The sequence below is a fragment of the Ornithorhynchus anatinus genome, chromosome 11, assembly GCF_004115215.2.
Source record: "Ornithorhynchus anatinus isolate Pmale09 chromosome 11, mOrnAna1.pri.v4, whole genome shotgun sequence".
In the NCBI taxonomy this organism is placed as follows: domain Eukaryota; kingdom Metazoa; phylum Chordata; class Mammalia; order Monotremata; family Ornithorhynchidae; genus Ornithorhynchus; species Ornithorhynchus anatinus.
This window is the reverse complement of record NC_041738.1, coordinates 38,720,568-38,742,893: the sequence shown is the minus strand read 5'-3', so window position 1 is coordinate 38,742,893 and position 22,326 is coordinate 38,720,568. Positions and strand designations below refer to the sequence as shown.

The 22,326-nt window shown below is 44.8% G+C and overlaps 1 protein-coding gene across 2 annotated transcripts in view; it reads left to right on the top strand.

Moving 5' to 3' along the window:
* The first annotated feature begins 468 nt into the window (after positions 1 to 468).
* The window catches only part of ZFHX3 (zinc finger homeobox 3), a 255,905-nt gene continuing 234,047 nt past the window's right edge, over positions 469 to 22,326 (top strand). Inside the window, exons 1-2 of one of the 2 annotated variants that reach the window (XM_029075781.2) lie at positions 11,590 to 12,087; positions 13,669 to 13,781. The gene's annotated coding sequence lies outside the window, so the exon portion shown is untranslated. Of the gene's footprint in view, positions 657 to 11,589; positions 12,088 to 13,668; positions 13,782 to 22,326 lie in introns of those variants that run through there. The other variant, XM_029075779.1, reaches the window with a different exon arrangement.

Sequence of the window (22,326 nt, the reverse complement as noted above, 5' to 3'; positions counted from 1 at the left end):
ATCACTTTCCCCTGGTTTTTTTTTTTTTTTCCTCCCTTCCTCCCCTCTGCCTCCCTCCACCTCCCCCTTTTCTTTTTTGCTGAATCTTATTGATCCAGAAGGTGGCTAATTAGCCCTTCCCGTCGTGCCTGGGTAATGAAGCACATGCGCACTGAATTAATCACAGCCATTTTTTGCAGGAAACTAATTAGCAGAATAAAGATCCAAAGACTTTTTTTTTTCTTTTCACTCATCAGCTCCCACTTCCAGCGCGTCCCCTCCGACCGCTGCAGCCGCCGCCGCCGCCGCCTCCTCCTCCTCCTCCTGGCAGCCGCCGCCGCCGCCGCCTGCTTTGCATCCCAATTACAGCCTAGAGCCGCCGCCGCTGCCGCTTCTCCTCCGTGGCCCCTGCCTGGCTCTGGGGGCTGCAAACTCCCCACCGACAATGCTGCTCGGCGGCGGCGGCGGCTCCGGCTCCCTGGCTGAGGCTGCCTCCTGCCCCGGGCTCCGCCGAGCGCGCTCCTCCTCCTCCTCCTCCTCCTCCTCCTCCTCCGCCGCCGCCGCCAGCCGCTGCCGCCGCCGCCGCCGCTGCTGCTGCCTTGATGGGATCTGTAGCCCGAGCGCCTCTTTTCGGGATTAAAAGCGCCACCCGCTCCAGCCGCCGGAGCACCAACCGCGTAAGTGGCAACTTTTTTTCCCCCCCTCTTTCTCCTCGTGCCTCCTGCTCCTCCTCCCGGACGGACGGACGGGGCTCCTCGGGGCGCTCCGGCTGCTTTGCATGGGGAATGTCCTGCCCCCTCCCGGGCTCCCCCTGCCCCGGACGCTTTCCCTCCTCTCCGGCTCGCCCTCTCTCGCTGGCTTCTCTCCTTCCCTCTTGCTTTTTTTTTCCCTCCCTTTCCCCCCACCGCCAAACTTTCTCTTTCTTTTCTTCTTCTTCCTCCCGCTGCCGCCCCCCTGTCCCGGCTCCTTCTCTCCCCCCCCCCCCCCCGCGCCATCGGCGCCCTCCCCCTCCCCATCCCGACCCCCCTCCCCCCCCGCGGCTCCCGGCCGGCGACCCCCCGAGCGGCCGGGCGCGGAGCCGGGAGCCGCCGGGGCAGAGGGAGAGTTTGGAAGCGGAGCCCGGACTGGGAAAAAAGAGGGGGGGGGTGCATGGAGTGGGGGGGGGAGGGGAGGAGTGGGGAGGGACGGGCCGGCTCCGGAGGGCAGGGAGGTGAGGGGGGAGCCCCGGCCGCCGTCCGGGCGCAGAGACAAAGGCACCGGCAGGGGGGTCCGCCCGGGGTGCAGTTAGCAGCAGGGACCCCCCCCCGCGCCCTCCCCGCCCTTTCTCTCCCCTTTCCCTCCTCCCCCAGCACCCAAGCGCTCCACCCCGACCGCGGCGGGCGCGCTGGGAGCCGGGACCAGCCGGGACTGGCTCCCTCGCTGCTGGGCGGCGGCAACGGCGGCAGCGGCAGCGGCAGCACCGCACACCCGGCGGGGCTTGGCTGGGTGGATTCGCTGCAGATGCTGCCAGAGGTGACCGGGCGCCTTCTGCATTGGGGTTTAACTTCCGAGGACGGAGAAGCCCGAGCTGAAGAAGAGCGGATCCCGCAGGAGGGAGAAGGGGCCAAAAGCAGCTGCCCCGGGCAGGGCTGGCCAGACCCTTTACCTGCTGCTCTCTCTGCCCTGCCCTGCCCTGCCCTGCTCTGCCCTGCCCTGCCCTGCCCTGCCCTGCCCCGTCGGCTAGCACCCAGAGGGGGCCCTTCCCCGGACACTCAGGGCTCCGAGGGGCTTGGGGCTGCGCTTTCCCCCCTGGGGGAGACCCCGCTTTTTGCTAACTGAGTTGCTAGACATCGGAGGATATTTTCTTCTCTCTCTCTCTCTCTGTCTCTCTCTCTCTGTCTCTCATGTGAATCTGGGATTGTTTATGTTCTTTCCAGACTAACCCCCTTGCCCTCTCTCCTCTCTCCGTGTATTTTATCCCTGAGACGCCAATGCAATATTCCTCGATTTTTCCACTCCGCATTTTTCATGGGCCCCCTTTTGCCGGCGAAATCCCGAGCGTAGATCGAAATGTAACATTTGCAGGTGCATCCGAATTGTGACTGGAGGACTCCCTGGATGTTCTCGGGCGATGTTCCATTTTTCCTTTCGTGGAGCCGCACGATGAATCTGTTGCTTGAAAATCTGAATGTGTACAGTGTTTTGTAATACCACCTATTGTCGAAATGGCTGGAAAAGATTACAAGTGCTTTCAAAAACACAAAATGTCACAACTTTTTTTTTCTCTGCTCCGAGTTAGGGTAAATATCACCATTTTGTCGGTTTAAATTTTTGAGACCATCTAAGGCGTGAGGAGGAAATCTTTTTTTACTTTCCATTCCTAGTGTCTTTTTTTTTAAATGTAGAAAGGGTTACATTTCAAGACTGTGAAATACAGTAAATGCATCATAGAGACAAATTACCAGAACATAAATTCACTTTGGAATTTTTAAAACTTTCAGATCCTTTAAGAGGAGACATTTTGGGATTTGTTGTATTTCCTTTTTAATTCCCTTTCATTCCCCTCTCGAAGAGTGCTTTCAGGATAACTTGTTTTCTGAGCATCTTTAAAATAGAGGCTTGTAGATGGAAAGGGGGGGGGGAGATTGATCACTATCTGCATAATCAATAGGGCAATGTGCTGAAATCGTGTTCCTACATTTACTGTAAATTTCTATAATATCTGCAGTCTGGGTGCTCAAGAGGCTCTTCTCTCTTCCTAGTGTGGATTTAATGGCAATACAACAAACCCCAGAATTTACTGCACAGACCTCTGGAACTGTTATAGGGGAAGTAGACAGACTATCGGTCTCATTTTAAAATTCCTTCATTTTACTTTTGTGTTGAGTGTGTGAATGTGTTCGTTCTCCATGTAGGTGTTGAGGTATTTGACATCGAAATGTTCACGCGGGGCGTGGGGGAGAAAGAGTGGATGAATTTAGGTGATGTTTATGAGAAGGTTGAATTAATAACACTTCACGGGCCCTCTCGTAATCCAAGATGGGATTTTCTTTTTTAAAAAATTAAGTTTTATAGATATACATACAGGAGAGGAGAAAGCACCAGGGACCGTAAGCCGTATTAAAAAGTGCAGATAGCCTATTTTTTTATTCTGTTAGGGTGTATTGGTGTTAGTTACAATGCAGGCACTGTTATCTTGTAGCCAGTCCTGAAATCCTGGTAGGAGGTGAAATTCGTGCTTGGAGATGGATTTTGAAACAGAATGCAAATGGTGCATGAGCAGTATTTCGTAAAAAGTGTACACGGAGTCAGTTTTGAAAGGATTGCGGTTGGGGGGGAGGAGGGAGAGGTGTAGGCAGAAAAAGCCACTGTAGGCCAACAACCCTTTTCCTTCCCCCTCCTTCCTTTAGTTTTAGTTTTTAATTACTTAATGCTGAATCGCACAGTGCTTATCTAAATATTTGCAAATGCTCTTTCCTATTGATTCGTCTGAATAAACTGTTCTGCTCTGTTTCAGAAAGATGACGATTCATGCACTTTTTAAACTTATAAGATTCCCCAGAATAGCTGTCTGCTGTGCATGTGTGTGTTTATGTGTACTCTGTTTTGGGTATTTAAGAGTAAAAAAAAAAAAAGGCAAAAAACAAACCGCCCTCCCCCCCCCACCCACATGCTTAAACTCTCATTTTTTAGATATTAGGAAAGGGCGTTCCTTTTTAAGCTGAGCTTGAAACTGACCATTAGGTGTGCTTGGCAGTACGCGTTGATGTGTGTTTGGATATATGAATGTAGGCACACATGCATGCACAATGTATGTATTCAGTGTAGCAGTCTATATGCATATGCACACATCTCTTCGTTTTTATCTTCCCTTCTCTCATTCCTGTTTAAGATGGGCCTGGGTGACTCCCTCCCTAGGGTCACATTGAGTTCGGATCTCACTGAAGGTGCAGGAATCCTGCAAAGGGGAAATAAAAGAGTAGAGGGATAGGGTCAAGTCAGCTGCTCAGAGGCCAGAGCCCCAGCAGCTGCCTTTATTTTATTTTTTTGTCTTTATTTTTGGTGGTCGTCCTCCCCCCCATGATACTAATTGCAGCCGTCCCTCTCAGGTGTTTGCTCCATAGCTTGAAGAATGTTAGGGTGTGCGCAGGCGCACGCATGCACACACACACACACACACACACACAGACAATATATACCCTAAACAGCAACAAAAAAGCCCACATCACAAAATCCAAACAGGCCAGGAGGAGGGGGAAGAAAAAAACCCCCATTGGGTTCAGGCAAATAAGGTTGGGTCTCATATCCTATTACAAAGCTGCTTTGAATATGCAAGACATCACACAAGACCAGTTATTCCAGTTAGAACAAACTATTAAAAAAAGGGAGAATAGAAAAGACATGTTTTGATCGTAATTTGTTAGTACAAGAAGGAGAATCCTACATAAAGCCCCTTTTTTCTCTATTATTCTTACCAAGAATTCACTACCCCTTCTTCCAATTTGCCTAGTCCGTGCCTTTTTTATTAAAATCTTTGAGTTTAGGAAGATTGCTGCAAGCAACATATTTTCTATATGGTTTTTTTTTCTTTATCTTTGAGGAGAGTTGGCAGGGATTCTGTGGTTTGCAGTTACACAATATGTTATCATGTTTTTAATCACTAAATCATTGCAGTGGTTATAGATTTACAGTCTTGGGGTATTACAGAGAGGAGCAACGGCGGCTATATATATATACTTTTAAATTACACCAATGTAAACTGAGTGCAGCAGCTGTGAATATGATCAGCAGACTTCATTTTTCCTTCTTTCTTTTAGTGCTCTGATCTCTTACCATTTTTATTTTTGTGTGCTTAGAGTAAAAAAAAAGTTACTAATTTTTTCCTTTATAGTTGGCCTCCCATCCGAGCCCCAGAAAAACGCCTAGGTTCTTGGATCTTCTGACCCCAGTTGAGCAAGAATGCAGACTATTGAACAGAATTTGGGGGTAAAATTTGGAATTAAAATGTGAGTATGGGATTAGCCAGAATTTAAAAAAAAAAGCCTAACCCCCAGCATTTTGATTGAGCCTTAATGGCAAATTATAAGTGATAGGGGTGGATGTAGAGGAGGTGGAAGAAGACCTGCTTTTGGGAGTTGTCAGTAACCTAGTGTGTCGTGTCACTGCCAGCCCACTTTCTGCTTCTGTTTTTCATATTATTATGTAACAGAATCCTTGGCAGCATTAAAAATTCAGTATTACAAGCTGATTGTAATGCTGTCTCATTAGGGAGCACTGTCTGGTCCTGTATTAAGTGAAACACAGAGCATGGCTTTTAGATTATAAACACCAATAAATATTAAGTATCAGCAGAGGAAAAAAATAGTCAGCTGGGCTTTTGGCCGCTTCCTAGCTTTTTTCCCCCCCTTCACCTTCCCTTCATTTTGCCTTTCTCCCTTCTTCCCCCTCCTCCCCAGTAACTGTCATCTGTCTTCTTGTTGTGATGCTGATGTGTTGACTCTCTTGGTGACATTTTAGGAAGGCTTTTTATAGAGTTATCTTGTATACACAAAAGGTTTAGAAGTTTGTTTTGTTTTGATCTGAATTAAACAGGTCCTTCACTTTGCTGATGTCATTTCCTTTCATATTTGAGTTGTTTATTGTACCTCCTCACATATTCCTCTCCTTCTCTCCGCCCCCTGACCCTCTCCTTCCCCCCCGCCCCCCTCCCCACCCCAACCCCCTTGGTTTTTCAGCTGAAGCCTGTGGCAATGTGGGGAAGGGGAAAGTGCAACGGTGGAGCGAGCTCTGGGTTCAAAGGCTGAGGGTCGAGTGGCTTTTCCTCCTTCTATGGTTTGCCTGCTGGGGAAGGAGCTGCGATCCTAGTATCTGGTTAAACACTCAGACATCAACTTTCCGTGGTCTGTCCATGGGCTGTAGTGGCAGGCAGTGATTCATCTCGTTTCCTTTTCTTTGTTTTTTCTCTCTTCTTTTTAGTGCCTTTAATACTCCCCTGTTGTCCCCCCAGAACTTCTAATGACGATTTCAATTCACTTGCAAATCTGAAGCTGGCATTAGTGGACTTCATGCTGTGCAAAGAAGGAAAATGTTTCAAGGCTTCTCGCTTTCCACGGGTCCCCCACCCCCGTTTCTCCATCCCTGATTTTTTTGGTGGTGGTTGTTGCTTTTAAAAATACAACAACAAATCCCACTTCTTCAGCCTAATAATCCATTTTCTGAGTATAGTTATCCCCCCCCCCCCTTCTCTCCTGTCAATTTGACTCCTTTTGTAAATCTAGGACCAGTTCTCCTGATGTTACTAAAAATTAACCCATGTCCAGTTTTGGGGTGGTTTTTTTTTTTGTGGAATCTATAGTTGAGTGCACACTCAAAACAAAGATAGAGTAGAGGGAAGAGAGAGGAAAAAATAAGTTTATAGAATCGAAATGTTTATTTTGAATTTTTTTTTGGCCTTAAAAAAAAAATGTTTGGGTACAATAGGAGTAAAGGAAGAACAGTCATTAGGAAGTTCACTTAGCTTTTCTGCGACTAAGACGGGGTGAAAAATGAACCAGCATTGACACTTGCCTCGATGTGAAAACCATGGGTAACCTCTACCCCCTTCCATGGGACTGGCCTTTTGTTCCCAAAGAACTGAGCTAAGGTGCTTTTCAGTCAGACCAAAGGCAGCAGGCAAGAAGTCGCCTCGTGTACTCCTCGCCTTTGGATGGCCTTCTCATGGTTATTGTCAATGCAGAGTCTTCCAAACAATTGCTTCAGGAAGACACAAAAGCAAAAACATTTGTCCTATTTTTTTAACCTCTTTGTTTTCAAATTTTTTTCATCCATTCTTTAAATTTCACAGTTTCTATTTGTCCACAGAGGAACAAATGGGACAGCATGAAGCAGATTCACCGTAGGCCTCGCTAGCAATTGCAACAACCTCTATAGAAATCTAAATCCTAACCCACTGCCCAACAGGCTCGCACAGTACCGTAGGTTTCAGTGTGGGGGTTTTGATACCTTTGTATACATTAAAAAAAAAAAATCCGTTGAGATAAATAGGTGAAATGGGGGCTTATTTTAGGGAAGCAGGGCCACCTTTTGTTTACTTTTTAAGACCTCCCCTCGCCTTTGTCATTCCTGCTCTTGGTTTGGCAGCAAAAGAATTACTAAGCAACAAAAGCTTTAAATCCAATTTCAGGATTTTACTGTTGTTCATATGAATTGTTTCTGATATAGTATTTGATTATAAAGATGTCTTTGGACCTATATTGCGTGTTAAGGGGACTGGTTGGCACGTAATAGAAAAGAGGCAACATTTATTATAAAATATTTTTATTTTTTAAAAAATTAATGCATTTCAAGAGTTAACGTGTCCTCCTTCTCCTTCCCTGCTTACCACCGCCCCCCCAACCACACATTTCTTCTCTGCTCCTTTTCCTCCCCTTCTTCCCTCTACCTTCTGCCCTCGAAGTATTCACTGGTTTGTGTGAGACAAGAGTGTAAACGGATGTGTTAGAGGGAGAGATGGTCCATGAACAAAGCAAGGAGTCCAACTCTTTCCCCTTCTCCTTTCTCTGCCGCCCCTCTCCCCCCACGCCTTAACGCCCCTGTTGTATCTCAGCACTGTGTGTAAAGCTGAATTTAAGAGTCTGTTCTTACTTTTATTAAAAATTCCCAATTTCAAGCTTTTGTAATACATATGTAAATACCCCTCTGGGTTTAAAATTGGTGTCTGAAGTCTTGCATGGATAATGCTGTTTTCACTCTCCCACACAAGAAATATATTTCTTTTTTTTTAAAAAAAAGCTTTTGTCTGTTCATTTCCGAAGCCATAAAACGGCTTTAAAATGTTTTCTAAGTTTTTGCTTTTTGCATTCGTGTAATTTAACATCCCTTGCACGTAAAAATTGCTTTTTAAAAGCCCTTCACATTTGCATAGCTTCTTACTCATTTCCGAAGGTCTCGTATGCCTATGTTTTGAGGAAGGCTTGGGGTGAAAGGAGGTGGGGAGGTCAAATGAAAATGTTCTTTGTAGCAAACTGGTTTCAGCTCCCAAAGTTATTCTTTATAGCAAACGTAAGTTTCCATCTCCTGAAGGTATTCTTTATAGCAAGCATAGTTTTCAACTCCTGAAATCATTTCTATTTTATCTACAATTTTGGGAAAAATTTAATCTATGGAATTTGCATTGCCGTGATAGATGGAAGCATTGAGGTTTGTTGTCAGGGGAATGTGAATCGAAACATCTGTGCGTAGGCCTTGGCACAGCAGACTCTAATGGTTCTGAAGGAGCTGTTGTGGTCTGCTGTGTGGAAAATCTGCATTCTGAAGAATGCCCAAGGGGACCTTGGTACACAGCCCATACCAGGTCCCTAAATATAACTGCCTAGGCATTATGGGGGTGAACTGAGGGCATGTAGTGAACCTCAGCTCTACAGTTTCATGTCTTTTGCTGGGATTTTTCCTGGATGAATCCTTAACATTATTTAAGCACTTGTTTTTAAAATCAATCTGTATATGTAATATGTCAAGGAAGTAGAAGGATTTGCGCGAATAAACCCAGTTGTGCTGAAAACACACAACCAAGGTTTTAGATGAAAGTCAGAATGCTGCCAATCCTCTCTCGTAGTTCAAGGATCATTTTGCCTCCGTTAAAGTGAAAGAATGCAAAGGATGAGTGTGCGAGTACAGTGAGGTGGGTTTGGCACAGTCGGAGTCGGTAATTTACCACCTAGCTAAGCCTTTGAGTCAGTCCTCGGGCTCTGGGAATTGAAGGAGGAGAAGGAGGGGCTGGAGGTAAAGTGAAGAAGGTAAAAGGGGAAAAGGCGCCCTTATTTATTTTTAAATATTTATATTCACGGCTGTCATCGATTATGATTTCCAGATGAGACTAGGCTGGTCGGACAGAACTGGGAGTCATGGTAGGGTTACCTCTCTAGTAGTGGGTTTGTCGAGTCCTCAGAGCAGTGTGTCAGTCAGTGCAGGGAAGGTGTTTATCTCCCCAGCAACTGTGGCGGAGGAGCAGTGGTATTCCAAATCTGGCATGTCACTTACCAAAAAAAAAAAAAAAGTCGATATTTCAGAGGGTGTTAATTCTGCATGTAATTGTTAAGATTGCAAGTCACCTCTAAAATGGCTTTTTTTTGTGATTAAAAGTGCTTTCTGCAGATGGGGGAGGGGAAGGCAGCGTCCAGGCAATTTTATATTCCTATTTATTCCCGATGGGCGTAGCAGCCAGCAGATAGCGGTCTTGATTTTAGTGCACTGCACAGGCTGGAGCTCACTCTTGGTCTGTGGCCAGTGCCCAATTAGGTGATAAAGTGGGACCCAAGTCAGTTCATGTTCCTGCTCGTTAGGCCTCTTCGAGAAGAGGAAGTAGATTCTGGTGGCCATTGCTTAGGACCCTGTCTCTGTGCTACTAAATTCCTCAAGGGTTCTCTGTACAGCACTTCTGGACATTTTGGGGTTGCTTTACAGCTTGTATCTTGCTTCTCTGGGTTTTTTCCCGTTTTACTGAAGATGTTTAACTGTTGCTCAGCCGATTTCATCGTGTTATTGAATTATGAAGATGCCCCTTGTTAATAAAAGGTAAAGAAAAGCAACAAAATTAGATTTTCAGAGACTACAGACATTTTCTTATTGTCTTAAATTAATCTGACAGTTTGTTTCTGCCAGGTAGTTTCAGGTCTGGAGTTCTCAGCTCCAAGGTTCTGAAGGAACTTTTTGGAGCATTTTTTAAAAATATGCTATTTTAGTACAACCTCAAGTATGCTCGATGCCTCACAGTTTTGATTATTGTCATCAGTCTCATTCCTTCTTTATGTTAATTTTTGGAACGGCTTTTGTTACCGTATAGTAACCCACTAAGGCTCAGAGTGTGCCTGGCAAAACTATTTTTGAAAATCTCTTCAGTTCTTGAGACTGACCTGGAATCAATATCCCTAGAGGCTGGCCTTTGACTGATGATACTTTACCTGGAAAGCCTCTCTAGATTTAGCTTTCTCCCATTCTTTTTTCACGTTTTCTACACGCACACTGTCACATGTGCAAACACTCCTGACTTGCTCTGCCTTGTATTTCTGGCCCACTACTGTACTCCCTATGGGCCTTCTCTCTTTCTTGCTGGGGTATTGGCTGGCTGGGAAATTTTAGTCACCCCTTTAGAATAAAGGGGGAGAGGTGTTTCCTTGAGGTCTTGTCCACTTCTGACAGGCAAGGGGCTCTATTTTGAATCCAAAGTAAGGGCTACAAACTACCCTTTACATGGAAGAATTTTCCCTAGAAAAGAAAAAAAGACTCTCCTTTTGGTATCTAAACTGCTGATACAGCCCACGCAGGTACCTCGAGTACATGTAGCTCCAAGTGGGATTTATTCGAAGGTATAAAAGATTCCCTTGCTTAATTACCATGTGGACTTGGTTGATTGGGTCTAGGCCATAGCGGTTAGCTTCTGTCCCATAAGTGAAGTGGGTTAAGTTCATAGTCCTCCGATACAGAAGGTTTTTACTTCTAGGGAAATGCCTATGGCTACTCACTTTTTATATATACCCAAGTGGAAGGGGTTAACTTGTAGAGCTGTAAAATCGTAGAAATTGCTATGGGAGCCAGCACTGAATGGGGTAGAGTCGGTTTTAACTCCAGAATCTCTTTTTAGCAAGAAATGATATATCGCACATCTGAAATGCTGTGGTTTTAAAATGAGATTTTTTTTTTCCCCGCGAGGAGACGGTGCACTGGGTACAGACTGCAGCTCCTATTCCTTGCTGGAGCATTATAAACTCTACTTTAAGCTTTTTCAGTAGGAAGAAGGTGGGTTGTTTTTTTTTTCACTTTCTGCAGTTGAAAAACAGAAGTGTTCTGTAAAGCAGTTAATAGGATGGGTGTGTGTTTTAAAATAAATTCCTGTCCACATTGGCCGGTGCACCCATGCTAGAGTGGTTTGGCTGTGACGTGGACAGTACTGAAGGACTAATGGACAAGGTTCTGAGGTAACCGACTTTTTTTCTTCTTTTTTTTTTTTAAGGGGAGAGAGCTTTCTTTTCTTCTCAGATAAGTTCTCATCAGGCGTTTGACTTTTGATGTGAGGTCAGTGCACTCCAGGAGAACCGTCCTTTGTTCCAGTGCAGCCTTTCGTATTGCCCAATATGCACAGAAGGCACTTTTGGTTAGGAGGAGCCTGCTGATGATTTGATGTCCATAGCGATGCTACACTCTGGATCATGGCATACTCTTGGCTGATGTGGACCCCCACCCCCCAACCCCCTCCCTGTTCCAGAACATCTGCCCATTCACGGCACAGGGCCGAAGTGGATTTGTGCTCGTCTGGTTTGTGTGCAAGAGAAAGTCTTCAGAGCTGTGTGGTCGCTGAAGGAGCGCGAGAGCTCCTGCCTTCTGGACCCGGCGTCCTTGCGTGCGTTTCCGATTAGCAGCCCCTGACTGTGCCAGACAGAACTGTAGATGTCAGGCTTTGCACAGAGAGAAGGAGAGCGAGGGAAAGACAAGCAGCAGGGCTGTGAGTTTCAAATTAACCTTCCGCTTTGTTGATGTGTAATGTGGATCCTCCTCCTCCCCTCTTCTTCCCCTCTTCCCCCCCCCCCCCAGCTCCTCCATCCCTTCCCTCTCCCAGTGCACTGCACACTAGCAAATTGTGAGAGTTAGACTTCATTTACATAAAGCTATTACAAGAATCTGGTCAGCAGGCAGACCGCATTCAGGCCCTGTCCCTCCTGGGGGAGGGGAGTAGAAAGCCTTGTGTCGACTGATGGGTAAATCCCAGCAGCTCTCGGGGGAGTTTTCCTTCCTGAGAAGGGTGGGAGGGAAGGAAAATAGCGACTCCACTTTCTACATCTAGCAGTATGAAAATTCTTCTCCTGCCCTTCTCTCTCTCTCTCTCTCTCTTTCTCTCATACTCTCTCCTCCTGCCTTCTGCCTCCTAGCACCTTGTTGAAGCCACGTTTAGGCTTTAGCAATTCTTCTCGGTCATTGTGAGACAGAAAGAATGCCTCCTAGTGTTAGAAAGTTTGGGGTTTTAGAGGCGCTGGGATTTCACATTCTCTCAGGCAAAGAATCTGTTGAGAGTGCCGCAAAAGGATCTCCGCATGTCATCTCCTCCTTCCTGATGTGTGTGGAGGCTTTGTGTTCCAGGTGAGTTAACCCCTCCCCTTCCTCTTGCTTGCCACCTCCATTACATGAATTCTTTTTAGAGTTCTTTCAGTGGACTGCAGACAGGTGCCTGAAGCATTGACTTAATTTACCATTCTCTAAAGGGATGGGGGAAGGGCAAATCTTTTTGAGTTGCTCTGCCAGATTCCAGTGGGATCACACCTGTGACTAGTGCATCTTGACTCTGCTAGTGAAAGTGGGTTCAGACTGTTTGAACTGTAATTCTGCAGCTCTTTATGAAACTTAGAGATCTCAACGATTCCACCTTAAAACTGTGGGTGACATACTTCACTGAGGAAAAGAAAGTCACTGGTCAGCCTTAAACAGTTTGATGAATCTGTTTTTGTCACAGATTTAAAGGAAGAAGAGAGCAGACGAAAATCCTTGGATGTCGTCACACCATGGAGAAAACAGAGTAATATTTCCAGTGGAAAAGCAAGCGGAACTCTGCCAAATAAAAATAAACATATATGAGCGCTTACCATGTGCAGAGCACTGTACTAAGCACTTGGGAGAGATCAGTATAACAGAGTTGGCAGACTTGTTCCCTATCCACAACCAGCTTACATCCTAGAGGATGAGCTTAGAGTCTAGTTTTTGTTTGGTTTTTGTGTGTGTATGTGTGTGTATATATGTATATATATTTTGAGTATATTATATATTTTGTGTGTATATATATACCTACACACATATATGAAAAATCAGCTAGTATCTAAAAAACAGCCATTGAACACTTAAGCTTAAATTACTTTTCCCTCTGAAAATATATTATATTGCTTTAACTAAGGCCCAAGAAAAGAGGAAAATTTCAAATCTGAGAGTGCATCATTTAGTAGCCTTGAACACTCATTAAGAATCTCTGCCAGATGGCCTCAAGGAAGGACTTGAAGCTGAGTCCCTACCACAATACTAGTCCTATTAATAATAGAGGAGCTACGAAGCACTAGACCAAACTCAAATATTTGCAGCAGATAGGTAAGCTAGATTTATGGGTATGAGACCACCTCATTCAGTTCTTTGAACTGCTTGATACAAAGCATTATGGGTAAAAGGATCACCAAGCCATTGAATTTGGTATCTTGCCATCAATCACTCAGGAAAAGTGTGTAAAGCTGGCCTCTCAGGTACCCTAATTCTTAAATTTAGGAGTGTCAAGCTCTCCTGTTCTTTTAACTGCTGTGATTTCTGGATAAGCTTCAAGGGGAACCCTGAAACGTGTGAACTATAGTAGTCTAGCCTGAAGGTGATGAAGGCATGTGCACAGTGGCAGTGTCTATATTTAGTAGGGAAGAATAGAGACCTCCTGAGAGCCTGAAATAGCCCCTTCTAGACATGAGAGGTAGCTAGCCACCCCGTGGTCAATGGGAGACTGGGTGGGGGGAGTTAATGAAAGGGATCTTGCACTTTGTCACCTTACAAGATTTTTAAAGATGGGGTCTTGATGTATGTCCATTTTATTTTGGAAAAAAAAAACATGAAAGCACACATTGTTCAAGTGTGCTGTAAATATTAAATCTAAAATGCACCCTCTTTCTTCCTTTTACCCCATACGCCTAATAACAGGACTAAGGAGACTACAGGTAAATCCATCTCCAATGGAGTGAGTCACGATCAAACTCATTCCAGACAAACAGGATGAAGACTACTTTCTGAAGAAAGTGAATTTCAAATAACAGGTACTCTAGAAAAATTGGCTTTACCTGTACAGTACCTGCAAAATTTTGAAAGCATGAAAATGCTTCTAAAAAGATCCCAGGGCCATTGTTTGCATTTTGTTTTGGAACAAGTGAAGCCAATGACTTCCACACTTTAAAATTAATGATTTTGGAAACAAAAGGAATTGAAATTGCTTTGAAATACCTTCTGTACTCATCCACTTGGCCAGTACACCCTCCTTCCAGACACTTTTCAAAATGGTTGCAGGTTCTACATGAGAGTGAAGTCATTTGTTGATACCTTCCTTGAGTGCTGATTGACAGAACTGTTCAGAGAAGATTTGCTTTTTCTTTTTTTTTTTTTTTTTTACACCAGAGCATTATTTTTTTCCTGTGATATTTCCAAAACACCTGAAGCTTTAATTTTATTTTCTTCCATTTTTGCCCTTGATTTCAGTTGTGCAAATGTCCCCAATACTCTGGCAGTATAGAAAGGCACTGAAGAAAATGTTTTGTTTCAAGTCAGGCAGTTGGTTAATATAGTGTAGAAACAGTGAGAAGGGTGTTTCAACCCCCTTCACCACTGACACCTCTTAATTGGCTCTGGTTCTGTAGCTGTTTCAGTTGCTATGTGATAGACCAATTGGTCTGCTGTCTCTGGGCACAGTGTGTCCAGGGGGTAGATAGGTTGAGGGTAGAGATTGGATTTCTCACTTTTAATTTCATGACAACTCCTGCATCTTGCTTCGTGTAAAGTTTAAATGATGTGCAGTATTCATTAATAGAGTCAGGGCTAGCTGTCCTTGTTCCTCTTTTGAAGAAATGTTAATGTTTGGTGAAAGGCTGTCTGCTACAGATTCCCCAGAAGAAGGATGCTCTGGAGGTGGCTCAGTTAGGTACCTCTGAAATGGTGTCTATTCAGTGCCTGCACCCCCAGAAAATTGCTGTGTGTGTGACTGGGGAAGAGGAAGTCTAGCTTAAGAGAATAGGTGATATGTGTGCTGGGCTTCCAAAAGAAACTGTGGCTACATTGTGGTTGCCATCACTGCTGTGGGTTTTAGGAGCAGAGACCCAAATCTGGACATGACAATAGGGTTTCCTCTGCCTGCTTTAAGGCGGGCAGATTGAATAAGAGCTGCCAAGGATTTTTGGCTTGAACTCACCTCAGTCCCAGTGTTTCTCTTCCTGTTTTGACAAGGTAGGGGTTCATGTTTGTCAGAACGAGAGGCTGGATACACTGGATGGGGTATTTTTGACACTGAAGCAGTTCTGCCCCAAAAGCTTCTTTTATTGCCGATTTGCAACAACTTCTTCCTCAACCACAAATATTTAAGGGGCTAAGCAGAATTTTGGAAGAGTCTAGGGAATTGCTCAAATTACTAGGAGGAAAATAGAAACCCTTTGGTAACTGGTTTGGTTCCTAAGTGCTTAATGTAGTCTTGCAGAGAAGCTGACAAAGGTTAGCCTGGAGAAATTTTTAGCAGCCCAGCCCACACTTTACACGTCACAGTGATGATGCAACTGACTTTAGGCATTGGTGGCCCACTCTTCATGCGTTTAATTTCTATTAGTCTCACTTGCCTACGGTGTTTCAGACTTGGGCCGGGTGGGCGGTCAGTGGCAATCTGTGTGGCTGGTTTATCAGACCCGAAGTGGTGGTAGGGCTTAAGTGGTGAAACTGCTTTATTGTATTCTCTCCCCTCACTTCCCCCCCCTCCCAAAAGGTAAAGACTGTTCTATTCATTCTTTGGTACAGGTGATCTGGTATTGAGGGGATCAGTTTCTGGGCAGGCAAATTCAGCCTTGTTTCCTTGAGAACCCCATGACTGCAATAATTGATTAAGCTAATTTTATATTTGAATTTTTTGACTTCAGTTCTCCTGGTGTGTCCTCATCCCTTAATAGTATTTTAAATCTCATGGGGTGATAAGGGTAAGAAAAGTGTTTGTTTTGTGGGCTGGTATCGAAAAATGTTGCCTTTGAGCAGAAAAGGCTCAGTTTAGATCACTAGCCCTTGTTCTCCTGTTATTTCTAGGCCTAGGGTCTAGAAGCAGTAGGAGAAAGAAACCTATTTTTAATGGGACTTGCTATTTCAGGATTCTGGGTGAAATGTGCTGCCGTGCTTACACCCTCTCTTTCCGCTTCCTGTGTGAAGGTCACACTGTAGTGGGGTAAACATGAGGATTAATGAATTGGGATTTCGACGTGAACCTCTCCAGAGAGGCGTTAGATGTCTGCCTTTCTCCTGGGACTCTCAAATTGTTCAGCTGCTCATTCATTGGTCTTTGGCATTAGTATGTGCACTGCATCCAAGATCTGTCCACCCCCTTCCCGCCCTCATCCCTTCTATCAAAGCAGTTTCTAGGGTTCTGTTAGTGGCATAATACAAAGGTCAACAAATGGCAAAAGGGTGGAGGGGTGGGGACATATATAGCCCATTGGCTCCTTCTCCCTTCTTGAACGGAGGCTGGCTAAGACTCAGCTTTGTAGGGAGAGGTGAAAGATGTGATTTTTTTTTTTCCTTTTTCTTTTTCCATGTCCCATCTTACTGATTAAAAGAAGTTAACTTCATGATGAACATAGAGACTTTCTTAAATGATTATCTGGCCTTGGATTTTCAGTGTCTTTGGGGGGCTAAAGTTTGGGATTTATGGGGCTTCTTTGGTTGTTTGCAGACCATTTGTGGCTGAAACAGGGAAACTGGCTCAGTAGAATATTTGAAATGACAGTGGAATTTTCATCTGCTGCTGATTTCACGCTCTGTCCTGAAAGTGTTTTCTGCCTCAAACCTTTGATCCAACAGTGAAACTTTTTTTTTTTCCCCTAGGCTTCTGTAAGCAGGGGTTAGTGACTACTCAGTCTTCTTCTACTGTGGGAGCTTGCCAGGGGTGGTGGTGTAGGTGGGAGGAGGGGTTGCTGGGGGAGCAGTATACAAAAGCAGACAGTCTGCGTTTTCTGGATGGGAGGGAGATCGAAGTTCTTGGGGATCTTTTGTGGGGAGGCGGGGATGGGGAGCAAGAGAGCCAAATAATCTGTTTGTTTCACAATCACTTCTGATTTCTGCAGAAAGTTGGAACTGAGGAAATTTCTACATCTTTGTCTATTGGCTGCAACAGGGTATCTGACAAGAGCTTCCTGCCATCACCTTTTCTGTATGTGTGCGCTTGTCTCTGGGTACGTTTGTGTTTTTTTGGTTTTTTTTTCCAATCATGATACAGTTATTTTAGCATTTCAGAGGCAACCTGCCCTCCACTTTCCTATTGAACCTGCTTGATGTTGGGGATGACTGAACTGACATACACACGGGAAAGGGTACTGGCAGTCTTCTCCAGGGTCTAACTGCCCAAAAGCCAAGGATATGAACTGATGATTAAATGTGAAATAAGTATAAACACCTCCTTCAACATGTGTGTGTGTGAGAGAGAGAGAGAACTATTTTGAAAAGGGGGAGGGAGCTTTTGAATTTTTTTGTGCCAGGAATTTGATTCTTTCTATAAATCTATATATAAAGACCTGGCCCTTCTCACTTTCAGGGTGCCCAGGCAGTTACTTTGAATATACAGTCTGTATCCTTATGCTCTTAACTTCTGGTTGTTCATTGGCTTGAGGGACTCCTTGGAAGCTCTCTCTTTCCTAGAACACTTTTTTTCTGATTCAATATAAACTATAGAACTTTTCTATATTGTTTCCCCTTCCCATTTGCTACCAAATTGTAAACAAGTTTCCTTAAGTGCTTTAAAAAACAGATATTTCAACTTTCCTTGTGTTTTAGGCACTCTGCTTTCTAAAGTGTGCCCTGGCTGCAGGCCTTAGATTTTAATGTACATTTAGCTACTTGGGATAGGGCCTTGCTTTCTTTGCAACAGCTCATTTGTTTCACAGCTTGACAGTATCTTTGAAGGCTTCAGTGTAAATTTGGGCACACTGATGAAAGCATATCAGTTTGAATCATCTTCATCAATGAGCACTTGGGAGAGTATAGTACAGCAGAGTTGGTAGTCACGTTCCCAGCCCACAGTGAGTGGGTATGTCAGAGGCTTGATATTAGTCTCTTAAATAAAATGTGTGTTTCAATCATGTGTTTGTTTTTACCAGGTTCTATATTAGTATCACTACCTTTTTCAGTCATTTCAATATTAAACTATGAAGTGGCTTCTCCTTTCACTGTCTTCAGCGAGGAAGGGTATCACCTTGCGTTTGAATACAGTACCTGCAAAACTTGTAGCAAGAAGACCATGCTGCCAAAGTTGTTTTTTTCCTCATAAAAAAAAATCCTTCCACTTTTTAAATGTTGCTCCAGGCAGCGGATATGAGTTTATGAATCTGCATGTAGGTTTGGGGCCTCTGGTTGAAGAGAAAGCCAGAGAAAATTTTCAACAGGTGTGAAAGCTCTGGATTAGAGGAACGGATTCACCTCACTTGCAGTAGAGTATATGCCAGTGTACCGCTTGCTTTGCCTTTAAAGATGGTGATGTTGATAGTGGAATTTTATCCCTGTGTAGGTGTTTGCTGAAGGACAGGCTCTTCTAGATGGTACTCAAAATATAGTAGGATAACTTTTTATTATCCCCTTCCCCCCCCCCCCAGCCATCAGGGTGAGAATGGCATTTAAGGCTGCTAAGACACTAAAGGTGCCACTGAGTACCCTACTCTCTGTCCGGTCAAGACCACGACATTTTGCTGCTCACGGCAAGGCGGAGGAAAGAAGAGGGAAGGGTATCCTGCTGCCAACGGGATAAGCATTTGAGTTATTTTTATAGTAGTGGGGCTCCATTCTGGTCTTTGGTGCTGAACATTATAGGGGAGGCAAAGATTTCTTGCTTAACCCTCCTACAAGTTGTCCCTGAAACTAGGCTAGGTAGGGGGAAGACCTGCAGACTAGCTTTCAGCTTCCAAAAAATGGCCAAAGTCCCCGTGGAAAAATTGGGATGTATTAGGAGATGCCTGAGGAGAACTCACAAATGGTCCTAAGTGTTTGGGATGGGAATGATGGCTTAACTCCTGAGTGGAATTCTTTGCTCCCTTGGAGAGACTTTAAAACCCATGCAATAGAGTAGGGCCTAGTCTTGACACACGTAACGAAGCCAATGGTGTGTGTGTATCCCAAATATATATATATCCTCAATGTTTGTTCCAGGTGCACTCTCCCAATCCTGTGGGGAAGATATGGCATTGAAGGCATGGTTTGGTTTGTAGCCTGAATCTGCTGCTGTACAAAGTGATTCTGAAAGGGCTCACATGCTATTCAGCTACTGCTCCGCTAACAAGGCTGGCTGAAGCTGTTTTCCAGCATCTGGCAGAGAACCCATTATGAAGAATTCTTTCTGCCTCTTGCTGATACTTCTCCACTGCTTTCTACCTGGGTGTTTCATCTCTTTAGTTTTGCTTCTGCTGCTTCGACCACTGGCACTTTGTTTCTTTATACGTTAAAAAAAAATTCTCTCCTAACAACTCTTCTGCTTTCCCCAATGAGCTGGGAATAAAGCCAGCTTTCTTGCTGAGATTGTGCCACTGGATTTGTTGGTGAAAGCATCTGAAATGGATATATTCCTGTACCCCCTTTCTCTCCCATTTTTTTCCTCCCTTTCTCTTCTCTCTCTCTCTTCTCCCCCCCCCCCCCCCACTTCTCTCCCTCTCCCCACCACCCCTTCCTCAAAAGAAGTTGGCAGGCTGCCTCCAAAGTGAGCAGCTCCTCTCAATGACCCAGCTAGAAAGACCATGGGAGGCTGGCTTGTATATGCTAATAGGCCTGACTTGTTCTAGCTTGTTTGTAGTGATTTGTGGCGGCATTTATATGCAAATACTAACAACTTGCTGAGTTAATTATCATGTTTCTCTCCTCCCCCCACCCCCTCCTCTTTTCTGCCTTTGCCTTCTTGCCAGTTTTAGTGAAGGGGCTAGTCTGTCATACACTTGTCTCCTTAAGTAGCCAATTGCCCCTCTGCTCTTTCCTCTTGTTTCCCCCTCTCTTATCCCCCACACCGCCTTCACCCTCACTCTGCTTCTGTACACAAGGGTGTTGAATCTGCAGCAGCCCTTTCCCTCCTACCCCCGGATTATGGCAGGGGGGCCTGGATCAGAGTCTGTGCCTAGCCTTGAAGGAAGAACAGAGCTCCACAGTGACTTTCTCGATTTGAATGCTTGATTAGTGGAGTCAGATTGCAGACCAGCAGGTCATTTTCTCTTTAGAGCTGCACCTGAGCTGTTGTGCTGCCCTTGAGGCCCTGCCAACCAGCCACTTAAAACTCCATTTTCTTCTGGTTTGAAAACATGGCCATCCATGCAGTCCCTCCACTGAGTGTGACCACCAAGGCCTTGCAGAAGGGAGAAGTTTTCTTCTCAATTTTTAAATCTTTGATGCAGTGCTTTCTGATGTTTCGGGAGTGTGCTTTAATTCTAGCATCTGTTGTTGGCTTTATTTTGCAGTATTTTCAGTGTTACTCTGTGAAGAAAGCCCTTTTGGCATTATTTAAAAAAGTGCCTACCTCTGCAACTCATGGTAATGGCTTATGTCTTTAGTGTTATCCTAGAGGAAACTAAACTCTAAAACCTTAATGAGTGACTCTCAAGCAGGTTATTTTAGAAGTCTGGCTGAAACCCCCATGTGGCTGTCACAGGTGCCTGAAAGCAAGTTTTATGTACATTGTGTTTTGAGGTCCGTGGGCTTCATAGGCACAGCCAGAAATGGGGTGCTTTTCCCTTTTAATTTTGTTCCATTAGTTACTTGAACTTGGCTTTTAATGGAATTATCAAGCATATCCTTCACTTTCTTCTTACTTCCTTTTTCTTTTCCTTCTTCCCCTCCCCCCTCCAAATAAAAATTCTTCAAAAGAGGAAAATACCATGATTTAGGTCTGGTTTTTTGGTTGAAGTGCTGGTAAGCTTCCAAGTAGTTTCCATTCTGACGCTGAGAGAATCCTTGAAAGGTAACTTTGTTTACTTGTTTTAAACAGGGCAGTTGGGGACCAGGCACAAACTTTTTGCTCTGCATTTAGGATCCCTAACTAGACAGTTAACTGCTTTTGGATAATGTATCCCTCTGCAAGACTGACTTTCTCTGTCCCTCCTTCTGCCCTGAAGCAAAGTATTTTTTTTCATGGTTACTGAGTCAGTGCGAGCAACTTTTTTTTTTTTAATAAAGCCTTTGTTTTTGCTCTTTGAAAGGTATTGCCCTGGCTGCACAGCTGCAGGCGTGGAGCAGACCAACTAGTTGCAGCCTCTAATCTCTGTTAGAGTTCCCACCCCGTATCTGTGTGGGAGGGAGTTGTACAGCACACTTCGGCCTGTCCGGGGGAAAGTAAATATTCCAAGGGCTCTGTGTCCTTTTTCTCACCGCACAGGAGTTTGAAATAGACTAATAATTCAGGTTGATTTTAATGTATAAGGCCCTTTTTGTAGGGGAAAAGAGTAAGAACCCAGAAGTAGGGAAAAGGGCCCCAGAGACAAATGCCATGTTTGAGTTGGAGTTGTGTGTATGTGTCTATTTCTGACTGAGTCTGCTGTTTATAAAGTATATTTTCTAAATCTCTTTAAAGTAGGAAGACCAGAATTTGAGGAGCTCAAAATGGGAGAAGGGGGTGGACCTAGAGGGAGGGAAAAAGGAGAAAGAAAAAGGAAAGGGTGTTCTTACGCAGGACTTTTCCAGGGCTAGGCCGCCGTTGCCCATGGCCACTGCCCTTTGCTGTTCACCTCCCTCTGCCACCGCCACCTTCCCTAGTGGTTCTGCCTGAGCCAAGGAGTGATGGGAAGCCAGTGGCAGTCATGGCTGCCAGACCAAGCAAAAACCAGCCCTCCGACCTGTGAAGAGGAATTTCTGACCCAGCGGGAAATAACATTCTCCGGCCATGCCAGAAGCTCCTCTTTGGCGCTTAGAGGGCCGGTCTGCCATGGTGGGGAAGACAACAGCAGAGGTAGTGGTTCTTGCTGTTACTGCCCTTAATGAGACGAGGTGGGGATGCCGTTTTCATCTTCAGCGGGGTAGCAGCAGTCACCGTTGCTGCCATCCTTCTGACAACTAAGGAGCTCCGTCCTACCCCTCCAGGGACCTAAAAGGGGACATTAAGTGGATTCTTGTTTTTAGATTTTTGTGGGGCCGTAGGCCAGAAACTTCCAAATCGGGAAGGTTCTGCCCCAAGTGAGATTTCTGGTCACTTAACTTTAAAGGCAACCTTGTAGATAACCATGACCCTGGAGCCAGACCAAGAGTAATGAGGATATAGCTTACTTAATTTGCTATTGTGTACTCAAGCTTGCTATTCTTGGTTGAGGGCTGATGGCACAGTACAACCAGTTCTCCTATAGCACGGGGGTTGTGTTCTCTCAGAACCCCACATTAAGGAGAGCTGGCATTGCCCTTTCTACTCAGGATTTGATGCCACGTATATGTCTATGGCTGCTTATTCTGACACTGGGTCTTGCTGGGTTCAGGACTGCCTACTTTGTCAGAATAACCCTCTCATTTTACTGTTGCACCCTCTTTATAATGCATAGTGAAAATACAAATTCTCGCTTAAAGGTGTGCATTGGAAAATGGAAAAAAATGGTGTATTGGCCAATTTTATTTAAC